Source organism: Eulemur rufifrons, chromosome 30 (genome assembly GCF_041146395.1).
Source record: "Eulemur rufifrons isolate Redbay chromosome 30, OSU_ERuf_1, whole genome shotgun sequence".
NCBI lineage: Eukaryota > Metazoa > Chordata > Mammalia > Primates > Lemuridae > Eulemur > Eulemur rufifrons.
In genome coordinates this window covers 37467471-37479510 of record NC_091012.1, presented here as the reverse complement: position 1 = coordinate 37479510, position 12040 = coordinate 37467471, and positions in this window count along the sequence as shown.

Below are 12040 nucleotides of genomic sequence, written 5' to 3'. Positions count from 1 at the left end.
GCCAGTTGAAAAAACATTGCAGCTAATAAGGGACATACAACCTCACATTTGTACTTAAGGAACAATCACTATGATAGCATAGTTAGCACTATCATATATCAACCTCTTTATATATATTTTCTCAATCTTCATAAAAAACTTACAAAATTAATATCATTCTTACCTCCAATTCACATTTGAGGAAATTGAGTTTTGTAGAGAGGTTGAAGTACCCAAAACCACATAGCTAGCAAGTGGTGGCTGGGACTTGAGTCATATCTGACTGACTGACTTCAGAGCCTGTTCTCTTAAACACCACACTCTAATGAGTATTATAGGATATCAAATGAGAAAATTAAATCTACATGTCTATTGATTGTGCTATTTTTATATTCCTAATAATGTTTATATGTCCATTCTGGATACATATTTTTAGCTTATTTTGACTGGCATTGCTCTGGGACTTACTGTTAATTTATGCAGAGAAACTAGAATTTCTCTGTTTCTATATTGTATTAATATAACAAATTTTTCTCATTTGGGCTGATTCATTCAATTCATCAACTCTTCCTGTTTAGAGGTGTGTATGTGTATGTGCACGTTTGTGTGTGCATGTGAGTGTGTACATCTGCATGTGTATGTGTGTGTATTAATCAACCATTCAGCTCAGGATATCTATCAAATAAAGCATTGGTCCCCAACAGCTTTGGCACCAGGGACCGGTTTCATAGAACACAATTTTTCCACAGACAGGGAGGGGGTAGAGCTCAGGATGCAGGTGATGGGGAGCGGCTGTAAATACAGATGAAGCTTTGATCACTGGCCTGCCACTCATCTCCTGCTGTACATCCCTCTCCCTGTTTCTAAGTTTCATGAAGACAATTTTTCCACAGATGAGGTGGGGGGCTGGGGGACCAGAGGCAGAGGAACACTGTGGGGCATGGTCCATGGCCTGGAGGTTGGGGACTGCAGAAATAAAGGATCCTACCTGTAACAGCTTTGTGTTTCTACATGCTATTGCTGTGAGAGAACTGTAAGATACACACACTACACACATACACACACACAACTTGTATCAAGTCAGCACAATAATCCCTATCTTAAGACCAATTGGTGAGGTGGCTTTGGGAGTCTCACCATGTTGGAACTCATGGAAAGAGGGTGCAGAGGCTGGGAGAGGGACTAAGTCCTTGGCACTCAAAAATAGAAATTACCTGAGGCTTATAAAGTGAGACTGAAAAGTGATGAGACTGGCTACTCTGGTAGCCACACTCAATCATCCTGATCTGTGACTGGTTTCCCTTTAAGATAATACTGATATGCATTTTAACTTGATTTTATCTGGATTTGAAAAATTGACTGCAATAATCAGAGAAGGCATTCCGGGGTGATTTTCCCAAGCTCCTGTTGGTGATTTTGAAAAATTTCAACCACCATTTATTTTTCTAAACCTCTGCCACCTCCAACCTAGCCCAGGCCCTCATTTTCTCCTGCCTGAATGATCACTAGCTGGCCTGGATAACCACAGTGATGCCCGCCTTAAATCTATCCCACACACTAATACCAGAGTAATGGTCCCTTAACATCACACACACCACTCACTTCCTTGTGCTAAACTTTTCAATGATTCCACAGATTTCCAATAGCAGAAAGTCTAAACTCATTTGTTAGCCTATCAAGACCCTCCCCATCAGGCCTTATCCAGACACCCATCCACTCTTATTTCCCATAACTCTTAACATGCTTCTATACCTTCTACTCTGGTTGAGTCTATTCTGTCGCTGTCCTGTGAACCCAGAAAGCTCATTCATTTACAAATGGTCATATTGCAATTAGATGTCATATTCATTTCACTCAAAAACATGTTGTAGGCACAAGATCCTACTCTATGTCAGGATCTTGGTGAGATGCTAGATCAGAAAGGCAAACAAGGCAGTCCCTAGCCATCTGGTGGAGGTGACAGACAGCTGAACAGGCACTCGTTTTGCAGCGTGATAAATGTGATGAAGGAGGTTCAGGGAGCTGTGGGAACCCAGAGGAGAGGTACCCAGACTTGGGAGATCAGGGAAGTATTCAAGAGGCGATGTTGTAATCTTAAGACATAAAAGATGAGTAAGAGCTGACCAAACAAAGAATTGGAGAGGAGAAGTGACATTCCCAGCAGAAAGAGAAGTATTGACAAAAGCCTGGAAGAGATAATGACCTGTTCTTGGAACTGCTGATAGCTCAGCCTGGCTGAAGTGTTGAGTGGGAGACGAGAAGCAAAATGTTATGAAAACACACAAGAGGAAGCATTTAGTTCTGACCATTGGAAGAGGGGGAACCAAAAAAGACAATAGAGACAATGAGAGTTTGAATGTATTTCAGACATCTTTGCATTGTGCATATACCTAGCACCCTCCTGGGCACATGGAAGCACTCAGGAATTGATTCTTAGTTCACCATTCTGCCTCTGCACCAGCTAGGCCACTTAACAGATTCATTTGGCCAAGGAATGCTGTGTTCATTGTGCTGTGATAGCCACACCAAAAATATCAGTGTCTGACTACAATAAAATTTAATTTCTTGCACTTACAAAATCCATTGCAGGTCCAGGTGACACTCTGGGGCAACTTTCCTTGATGTGCTGACACAGCAATATCTGCTGCTTTGATTTTTGTGGCACGTGAATCTCTTTATATGCTTCTACAACCACTGTGGGAGGAGGAAGAGAGAGTGGAGGGTCTCACTCAGGCAATTAAATACTCTGGTCATAAAATGTGTCACTTTCTCTTACATTTCATTGACCAGAACAAGTCGCATGCCCCATCCCAATAGCAGAGGAGAATGGGGAAGCAAAATCCTCCAATGTGCATAGAAGAGAACCAGCTAGACTAACACTAGCTGGGCAAGTGCTAGATTTCACTTAGATTTATTTATGCTGTGGACTCAATATTCAAGTCTGCCCCCACTCCAAATTCATGTGTTGACACCTAATCACCAAGATGATGGTATTAGAAGGTTTTTGGGAGATGATTAGGTCATGAAAACTCTGCTCTCATGAATGGCGTTAGTAACCTCATAAAAGAGGCCTCAGAGAGCTGCCTTGCCCCTTGCACCATATGAAGACATGTAGAAGGTGCCATGTATAAGGAACAGGCCTTTACCAAACATGAAATCTGCTGGCACTTTGATCTTGGACATCCCAGCCTCCAGAACTGTGAACAATAAATTTCTATTGTTTATAAGTTACCCAAAATACTTTAGTATTTTGTTATAGAAGCCCAAACAAATTAAGATGATTCATGATTATGGTGTGCTAAGTTGATCTGTTGGCTATTGTATTCAGAGAGACAACTACTTAAATGTTTGGCCTTAGATGGTTTTTGTTACATTTGTTGGTTTTCCTGACTGGAAACTCTACCATCGTCTGTTCTTGAGTTTGAGCCAACAACACTAAGTCATCTGGCAAAATGATCGCATTACTTGAGCCACTGTATTAATGATGCTGTTGTCACTGTTTGGAAAATGTTGTTCATGCATGGTATGAATGAAACAAGACAAAGAGGCAAGTGACAGACCCAGGACAGATCAACTACACTCCATAGTCTTTGTTATCTGATGAAGATTTTCTTTATTTGTGTCCTTTGATGAGTGATTCAGCTATTTCCTTGAATCAGACTAGTGTGCAACCTAAGTCACACCTGTTGTCCCTTTCTATCTATATTTCCTATATATAAGCTCTACTAAGTTATGTACCTGATATACTCATATGTCTTGGTATGTGTTCCTAGAGTGGGTATCTAACATGCCTGGCCCTGAGAAATGATCCTACAAACTTTTTGAGGATATTTGTAGGTTATATGGAAGAATGACAGAGGCTGTTTAGCATTAGCTTCTTAATTCACCGAAATATAGATACTTTATATATATTGATTATTGGAACAATGAGACATCCTTTTTTTGTCCTTTACAGTAGGAAAGGTTTAAAAGTTTAATAGTATTAAAAAGTATGTAGACAAGCCAGAATACTCTGGCTGGAAGTGCAAATTGGTTTAACATTTTCAAAGGGCAGTTTGGTAGTATCTATTAAAAGGCCACTCTTTAGACCCAAGGATCCAATATTTACAGTGCTAGAAATTTTTCCTGTAGAAACATCCCCACAAATGTACAAAGATTTATGCATAAGTATATTTATTGAAGCATTGTTTGTAATAGAAAAAAATGGAAAGAATTCAAATATCTATTAATAGAGAAACAGAAAATATAGAAAGGTATATTTTATTTTAATTAGGTGGATCTACATGTACTAATATGGACAGACAATTGGTACTGTATAGGTCCTTGAAAGAAGCAAATTTTAAAATAGCATGAATAGTTTGTTTCAAAATTGTTTTGTCTTGGCCGGGCGCGATGGCTCATGCCTGTAATCCTAGCACTCTGGGAGGCCGAGGCGGGTGGATTGCTCAAGGTCAGGAGTTCGAGACCAGCCTGAGCGAGACCCCGTCTCTACTAAAAATAGAAAGACATTATATGGACAACTAAAAAAATCTATATAGAAAAAATTAGCCGGGCGTAGTGGCGCATGCCTGTAGTCCCAGCTACTCGGGAGGCTGAGGCAGTAGGATCGCTTAAGCCGAGGAGTCTGAGGTTGCTGTGAGCTAAGCTGACGCCATGGCACTCACTCTAGCCTGGGCAACAAAGTGAGACTCTGTCTCAACAAAAAAAAAAAAAAAAAAAAAAAAAAAAAAAAAACCAAAATTGTTTTGTCTTGATAAATACTATTACACATACATGAAAAAATGTTTGAAAGAATAGATACCAATTTAACAGCAGCTATCTCTGTAGAGCTGGGACACTTTCACTTTTTATAATACTTGCAGAGTTATGTAACGTTAGAAAATTTTGGAATCAGGAAATGACATTAATTAGACAAAAATGTAAAACCTTCCTCCAAGAAAATGTATAGTAACATTCTTTGAATAAAAGCTGACTTCTGAGAAAATGCTGGTCTACTCTCTAGCGTGGGGAATAGATTTGACAGCTCTTAACTTGACCAGCCAAGTGTAATGTAGTGGAGCTTAGCAAAGGGCTCTGAGCAGTTAAACTGCAGAATAATTATGACCGGTGTGAGCTTCTGATGGAACCCAGTACCTTGCACTGTCATCTTTGATCCACTCTTGGGCCCCAATCTAAATGCTCAGCACTTTGGGGATGAGAGTACTGTTCTGATCAGAACACTCTCTTTAAAATCATCTGTGGCTACCAGTTGTCTACAGAACAAATCCAAATCATTCAGCATGGCATTCAAGGGCCTATGCTATTTCCCAACCCTAAATCTCAACCCAGTCAAAGGGCTTATACAGCACAATGTTTAAGTGTTCAGGCTTTAGATATTTGGCCAGATTTAGGATTGAATCCTCTGCCTCATCCCCATTTCAACAAATCCTAAGCTATTTGTCCTTCAAAGCCAAACTCACCTGTCCTTTCTCCAAATCCCCATCCTCCCAGATCCCTGTCAGAAAGCAGTAAACTGTCCTTCCAATAAACTCCCACGTGGCTATGTCAATACTGCTCTCATGGCACTTATACTTTCTTACTAAGTAGTTTGGGTTTTTTAATGACCTCCTTACTAAAATGTCAGCCACATGAAGGTAGGAACCTTCCTCCTCATTGCAGCCAGCATATTGTTTGCACGTGCCAGATTGATAGTAAATATTTGTGGAATTAAATGAATAAATCAGTATGTGAATTTCCTTTTTAACAACAGTGCCACCAATTTATGTATACTGCCAGCAAGTGGCAGTAGTCTCCTTTGGCTCTTCTACCATTCAGCACACTGTTGCTCATTAGAGCCTAAAATCATCCTACAAGTAGAGCAATTCTCAGGTTAAGATAGTTTGGCAGAGTTGAAAATGCTGAAGTCAGAATCAGGTAACCTGGGCTTTTAGCCCCAGATCTTCCACTAAATAGATATGTGACTTTCAAACCAGTTCTTCACTTTCTGGATCTTTTTCTGTGTCTGCAAAGTGAGGAAGGATGGGATGATTTCCAGAGTCCAATATTCTGTGATTTTCATACTTTCCAAACTCAAGATAACCAGAGCTATGAGATCCTTGGCTAGTTGCCACCACCATTTTTTATCTATTCTGGAATGTACTTGTGATAACAACATAAACAGAGGTATTTTCTTATAAATTCTCTCCAAATTCTCTTTCCTTGTCTGGATGTAATGGAAGACACCAGGGCCCAGCCACCCCAACTCTCTCTGACTAGTGTTAACTCTCATGAGGAAGCTGGGTAGTGATCCTTAGAAGAGAAGGAAAGAGGATGAGGGGAGGAAATTCAGTTCAAGAATCATGGGATCAGCCAAAGTGGGAGGGCTGGAAATCAGCTAATAGTGGGAAGGAACCCCGTTGTATTTATTTTGAAACCTCTGCTTTTCTTTCTGCATGGATGTGTTTAAAACTATATTCTACGGAAAAATAGTTACTTTTTATAGTTACTATGATAAGTCAGCTACTGATTTTTTTTAAAGCCACAATTCTATCTTCATCAATAAAACACTGTCCCTAAAACACTGTTTAGGAGCAGACAGGTGAGGAGAGATGGCTCTCTGGAGGACAGGAAGCCAGAAACTGGAGCAAAATGGCACAGCCAAAGCTTAGAGGCCAGGATAAGTCCAGGTAGGCATCAGGAGAAGAGAAATTCTTACTGTCTAGGTCAAGTTTTAAAGGTAAGAAGGGAAAAAAGGTTGCCAAGTTACTTAGAAAAAGATATATATAATTAAGGTTTTATGTTTGTTAACAGGTATAATAGGTATCATATTTAAAGTGTTGGTACTTAGAAAGATGTAATAATGGGATATATTCTTTTGATAAAGAGTTGGACTTGGTGTAGAAGTCTGATTTTAGCTTTAAAGAAACATCTTCATTCTTTCCCTGTTATCTAGTGGCAGTGGGTACAAATTACAAGAACTATGAGGACATTTGGAAAAAGAATCTCCCCTGAGGGGGAGAAAATGTTTCCTAGTTACAAGGAACAACTGATTTAACTTTAGCTTAACCAATGATATTAATGCATCTACAGGGTTCGAGAAGACTGAGAGAGAAAGAGAGAGAGAGAATTTGTCTGTGCATGTGCAGCACTCTCTAGGGAAAAGAAACAGAATGGCGAATGAATAAAACCAGATTAAACCTCTATAGACAATATGATCCATTGTCTTTAATTGCAATGTATACACATAGAAGAACAAATGGAAGAAAACACACAAAATATGTTCACAGTGTTTATGATGAAATTATTATACATAATAAGCAATTTTTATTGTCTCCTGTATCTTCTGAATTCTCTGTGGAACTTACAGAGCTTTTACTATGGAAAAAGTCAAATTAATGTCAAGGCCTATTATATTAATAGTGAAAAAGGCAGGTATAGTTAAGTTTCTCTGGATCCTTGAAGCCCATTTTGCTACCCATCCTTCCCTACAGATTCCCAAGGGTAGGATATAATCACAAAGATGCCCCAGCGAAGAGCCCACCTATATTGAATAGCTAAGTAGTTACTTATCCTGGTAAACTGGCCTGCACTGTGTGAGATGAAAGGACCCCTTTTGTCCCTTGAGCTTAAAAAAACTTAGCCTAGAAGTAGGCCTAAGCAAGCACAAGGCCCTGGTTTCCTGTTTGGGAAAGTTCAAGCAGGAGGCCACCCTAGGTTGTCTTATCACATCAGCCTCATGAGATGCAGGGGGTAAAGGAAAACACAGAGGGATCTTGGACTACACTAAAGAGATCAGCCCCAGTCCTGTTCTAACTAAAATCACTTTACTCTTCCCAGAGATACCTCCAAGCCCTAGGAGGGGAAGGAAAGGGAAAAAGCCTGGCCTTCCCCTAGAGAAGGGACTCAAACTTTGACAATGACCCCAGTATACATCTACCACACACTCAAGCACACACTTAAAGTAAAAATTTCACAAACAATACCTTATCATCTGGGCCAGCTTCCTAAGCATGTGACCTGTTACAACAGCCCTGTGCTTGGTTAATGCTCTGCTGTCGCTGTCTAGAAATCCTTACTAATTTTCTTTTTGAACTTGTGTTCTGTAAGTGAAGTCAGATGCGACAATGGAGCATGCACATGAGCAAAGGAAACGTGGACAATGTGTGTGTGTGTGCTGCTGTTTTTTGCTGCTCCATTTGCATATGGTGTTTGTGATGCCCCAGGAGAATAGAACTACAGCGGACCCACAGTGCTTGGGAGTTCAGCAAGATGCAAAGGGAGAACAAGGAAAGTGGGTTCCATCTGCAACTGAGTAAGGCGGATGTGGGGTGGAGTGTTGGTGGTGGTGACAGACCAAAGAGGTCACACTTACCTTTTGAACAAGAACTTGTTTCCAACACAGAAAGAATGCAATGGAGTTCTGAGAAACATGAAAACCAAGGAACCCCATCATATCCTATTGTGTTACTTTCCTGTATTAGCCAACCAGTTACTGAAAATGATGACATAGAAAGAAAGGAAAGATAAATCAGCTCTTTCCCTTTTATCTTTCCTTACACATCAGTAAGCCACAGGCAGATAATATTGGTAGAAGCACATGTATCAAGAAGTGAAATAAAAACAGTTGAATTAGTTTTGTGCAGTGTTTCTACTGTTCTGATAAGAAGGACAAAATGTGAGTTACAAAATACAAATTGTGTAATTTTGGTGATTCTGCATGTAAGTTAAATGTTCTTATATTTGCATTTTAAACTGGCCTTGCCAAACAAAGATGAATGATAAAATTCACATTAATAATTAAAATCTTTAATTTTTTACTTAGTGTGAGAATAAATAGCAAAGTAAAAAACACTGTGACAAGTTGAGAGAGAGAATACAGAAGAAAGGCAAGAGCTTTACATTTGAGCCCCTTTGATAACACTTCATTCCTGCTTTTTGATCAAGGAGCCCCACATTTCCATTTTGCACTGGGACTGGGAAATTATGTAGCCGATCCTGCTTAGAATGTGCGAGATCCCTGATACTTTCTACTCTGGCCTCTGTCTGTTTTAAATGTTGCTCATGATTGCCTAAATTGATTTCATGACCCTTAATGGGTTGTGGCAGGAAGTTGGCAAAACACTGTCCCAGAGGTTAGAGTGTGTGGTTAACATTCCCCCAAACATTTTCTCTTCAACTGAACCAGAGAGCTTAGCAGCCAGGCCTGAGGTCAACCAAAGGTGATGTTGTTCCCCCTTGAGGGAGATAATCAGAGGTATCAGAGAAGTCCTGCCAGCACCTTTGCAAGGCTGCTTGACTAATTACTGCCATGGCTTCCAGAACCAATGAGATGGGTAATTTGGTCCCTTAAGGCCTTATACAAATGTCTCTTTGATCTTACCTCAGAAGTCTCTGTAATCCATCAAAGTGATACTTCAATTAACTTTATCCCAGGGCTATCCCAGGTATTGGGTCAAGAAGTCATCCTCTATTCTATTTCCCATCTAAATTATGCTCAACTCAGTTATCCCAATAGAGTCACCAGACAGGATTATATGATGCACAGCAAACATTAACATTCCACAAAGAAACTACATTTCTAACAAAATAATTAACCAATACTATGCTGGTTCAGAGCATGAGCTTATCGATTAGATCAGATACTAATCCTAGCTTTGCCTTTCTCTTGGACATGGAACTTAATCCTTCTGCATATTGTTTTCTTTGTCTGTAAAATGGGAATATTAATACCTACCTCAGAGTGTTGCTGTGAAGATTAATGTTTGCAAAGTGCCTAACAGAACTTAGTAAATGATAGCTGTTATTGTTGCTGTTGGCACTTCCAACAAAGATATTTAGTAAATTATCTACAGAAAACATCTTACTTATACAACTCTGTTCCTATAATGTTTAGTTTATCCAGAAGGATCTTTCTTGAGTGCCTGGTTAACTGATTCTCAACTGGAGAAACTTTGCCCACTTGGTGATATTTGACAATGTCTGGAGACATTTTTGGTTGTCACAATGCAAGGGCGGGGGGAGGGTAGTGGTGGTTGGGGTTGATGCTACTGGCATCTAGTGGGTAGAAGCCAGAGATGCTGCTAAACATCCTACAATGTACAATACCTTCCACCAAACACATACACGAAAAAAGAATTATACAGTCTGAGATGTCAATAGAGCCAAGATTGAGAAACACTGCCCTGGTTGAAGACTGGACTGGCATCTATTGGAAAGTACATAGCTCCTTCAACACTCCCAAAATTGTATTACTCCAACCCCATGACTCTTATCTTCCAAAGTTCCCAGAGCTATCAGAATATGTGGCATAGCCAGAGTAAATTTTGATTCATTCACACTACAGAACATAATGTAGCCATGAAAAGAATGAGACAGAATAGTTAATATTTATTTGACATTTATGTGCTTTATATTCAAGATCTCACTTAGTTCTTATGGCATTATGAGTTAAGTCCTATTATTATCATCTCCCATTTTACAGATAAGGAAACTATAAGTCAAAGAGGTAAGTAAGGTCACATGCAAGTAGTTGAGATTAATTTCTTGAAATTTGAGAGTTTATCTTTGTTAATCAAACATAAATAATTATGGTTTGGTATAGTTCAATTAGGAGATACAGAACCAACTGATTTAACATAATTTTAAAGGCCTACATTTCCCCAGTTATGATTTACTTCCTTTAAGATCTCATTTTGGATAGAGAGAAACTCTTCTTATTGAATTCTCATTTTTAAATTTTTTATATATTCACTGAGGAGCCATGAGTGCAGGGACCATGGAATGTAATTGGGGTATTAAATTTAAGCTAAATATTTGAATGCTTGTCCTCATACCATAATGCAGTGGTTTTCAAAGTGTGGTCTGTGGACCCCTAAGATTCCTTGAGATGATCAGGGGTCCAAAAGGTCAAAACTAATATAATAATATCAAAATATTATTTGTCTTTTCACCATGTTTAAGTTTGCACCTATGATGCAAAAGCAATGGTGGGTTAAACTGCTAGCCACTTAGAATAAGTCCAGGAAGTGGAAATAAACAACTAGTAATCATTTTATTCTTCAATGTCACACCCTTAGAGTAAAAAAAAAAAAAAAAGCAGTTTCATGACGTTGGTGAAAGGGCAAAAATTATTAACTTTATTAAATCTCAATCCTTTTATATTCTATAGTGATGAGATGGAAAGTATGCATAAGATATTGAAGTATGATGGTTGTTTCAGTGCATAGCATTTTTCCAATTGTTTGAGTTAAAAGCTGAATGTAAAAAGTTCATTGATATGGTTTCACATTCCACATTGCAACTAACCTTTAAGAAACTACCAAGCCAAATGACTTCACTGATGAATTCTACCATTTATTTAAATATAAATAATACTGACCAGTGCAGTGTCTCACATCTGTAATCCCAGCACTTTGGCAGGCTGAGGCAGAAGAATCTTCACCACCCCCCCCCCACCTTTCCTAGCCTCTGGTAACCATCATTCTACTCTCTACCTCCATAAAATCAATTATTTTAGCTTCAACATATTAAATGAGAACACGCAACATTTGTCTTTCTGTGCCTGGCTTATTTCACTTGACATAATGACCTCCACTTCCATCCATGTTGTTGCAAATGACAGGATTTCTTCCTTGTTTACAGCCAAATAGTATTCCATTGTGAATATAGACCACATTTTCTTTACCCATTCATCTGTTGATGGACATGTAAGTTGATTCCATATCATGGCTATTGCAAATAGTGTTACAATAAACATGGGATGGAGGTATCCCTTTGATATACTGATTTCCTTTCTTTTGTATAAATACCCAGTAGTGGGATTGCTGGATAGTATGGTAGTTCCATTTTTAGTTTTTTGAGAAACCTCCATAGTGTTTTCCATAATGCTGCACTAATTTACATTCCCACCAACAGTGTATGAGAGTTCCCTTTTCTCCTCATCCTCACCTGTGTTTCCATTATTTTTTCTTCTAGTAATTTTATTGTTTTGGGGTCTTCTGTTTACTTCTTTAATACATATTAAGTTGGGTTTTGTATATGGTGAGAGATAGGGGTTTGGTTTCATCCTTCTGCATGTGGATAT